Genomic DNA, 1,825 nt, shown 5'->3' with positions numbered 1-1,825 from the left:
AGCATGTGACAGAATATCCTTCCTGGGCTCACTGGCCAACACTTGGTAGCTTGTCTTGAACACAGAGAAAGAAATCTGCTGGTGCCTGATTTCCTGGGAAGCACAGGGAGTGCTTTAAATGGGCTGGGTCGTTCGTTAGAATCTTCAAGGGATGCTGGAGGTGCAGCCAGCACGTTTAGCTGTTAGTAATCACTCTAAGAAGTCTTTCAAAGAGCGTGTGGAAACACTGAGCCGTTTCAGCCACAGAGCACTGAACCTCAGCAGCATACTCTGCCTTTGCACTAGACGCATGCACATGCAAGAGTGGCCTCTAGATGCTACTGCAATCCAACTAAATCGGACCTTATTGGACAACTCATGAGGAAAAGAGAAGAAAAAAAGAAGTCACTTGAACCTGTTTTTCTATACAGAAACAACTCCTCCAAGCCTGGAAAAGTACCCATCCTGCAACCCCGTCCCTTTCCAACTGCACGGCTTCGCTTATCCTGCGGACCGGCTCAGCTTGAAAGCGTTGTTCCCAAACTCTTGCTGCAGACACCGGCGGGAGCTCCGGGCACTTCTGCAGGAGGGTTATCCCGCTCTCTCCGGGCCCATCCGCACACCACTCCGCGGCCCTCATTCCAGGTAGCTGAGTGCATCACCGCCGCGCAGCTCGGGGGGCTGCGGCGGGGCGGGCGGGGGTCCGCGGGGCCGCACCTGGCTCCAACCCGGCGGGGGCGGGCGGAGCGGAGGCAGAGCGTCCCGTCCCTCCCCGTCCCTCCTCCTCCTTCTCCTCCTCCTCCTCCCTCCCTGCGGGCCGGCGGCGGCGGAGCCGCGCTCCCTCCAGCCGCGCCCGCGGAGCCCCGCGCAGCCCCCGCAGGTAAGCGCCCGCCGCCCTGCCCTCTCCGGGGTGCCGCTACCGCCTCTGCATCCTCGGTGCCTTTTTCTCCCTCCGCTCGCGGTTGATTTTGTGTTTCGGACAGTGGATTAAACGTCGGTGAGTGCGTGGAAAGCGAGCCGTTCCTGCGGGACGAGCGTCTCCGGGGCTGGCCCAGAGGGAGTAATGGGCACTTGTTGGATTGAGGGGCACTAACACTGCTGCAATTGTTCGGTTACATAGGGCCCGTCCTGTTCTGTTTTAGCTTTTTTTTTTTTTTTCCCCTATTCCCCCCCCGCCTCCCCTCCACCGTTGAGTCCCTCTGGATCTGGTTGTACCAAGTTAAGGCAGTGGAAGAAGTACGAGCTAAACATGGTTGCCACCTCTCCCTCCTGACTCCCTCAGTCCTTCGGACGATGTTCCCGTGGAGGTGGGATGGGAGCTGCCCTCGCGGCCCCGCGCAGAGGTGCGGGACGGGAGAGGATGGATGGCAAACGCAGCGGTAGGGAGTGCCGGGGGGTGGAGGGGAGCGCTGGGACAAAGCCTCCTGCAAACTGCAGTGAGGGGGAGGTGGAACCAGGGGGACCCGCTTCGTTCCTCGCTCTTTTTAGAGACCTGTGGAGGGAAAACTCAGAAAAAAACCTTCCTTTGAGAGCATATGAAAGTCTTCTGTACAGCACTTGAGCAGGAAAATGTGGGAATGTCTAATATATATATATATATATATACACTTTTTTTCTTGCGGATTTCTAGTTGAAACAAGCTCACAGCTCTCTGGTTTCTCCTGCATTTAAGTAGTCTGTGAATAAATTAGAAACCTCTCTAATCCCCACTTCTTTCTCTTAATTTTTTTGTTGTTTTTGGGGTTTTTCTTTTTTTTTTTTTTTTTTTTTTTTTTTTTTTTGGTTTTTTTTTTTACTGATGCATTTTTTTTTTTGTTTTCTGAGGATTCAAGGCAGAGCCTCCAAA

The 1,825-nt window shown here is 54.3% G+C and overlaps 1 protein-coding gene across 3 annotated transcripts in view; it reads left to right on the top strand.

Annotated features, from left to right (window-relative positions):
* Positions 1 to 379: 379 nt before the first annotated feature.
* Positions 380 to 1,825, top strand: part of LPAR1 (lysophosphatidic acid receptor 1) — a 59,279-nt gene continuing 57,833 nt past the window's right edge. Inside the window, exon 1 of one of the 3 annotated variants that reach the window (XM_015849878.2) lies at positions 380 to 624. The gene's annotated coding sequence lies outside the window, so the exon portion shown is untranslated. Of the gene's footprint in view, positions 625 to 783; positions 860 to 883; positions 977 to 1,825 lie in introns of those variants that run through there. The other 2 variants (XM_015849875.2, XM_015849876.2) reach the window with 2 other exon arrangements.

Source organism: Coturnix japonica, chromosome Z (genome assembly GCF_001577835.2).
Source record: "Coturnix japonica isolate 7356 chromosome Z, Coturnix japonica 2.1, whole genome shotgun sequence".
NCBI classification, from domain to species: Eukaryota; Metazoa; Chordata; class Aves; order Galliformes; family Phasianidae; genus Coturnix; species Coturnix japonica.
The sequence above is the reverse complement of the archived record's forward strand: the minus strand, read 5'-3'. Positions and strand labels throughout refer to the sequence as shown.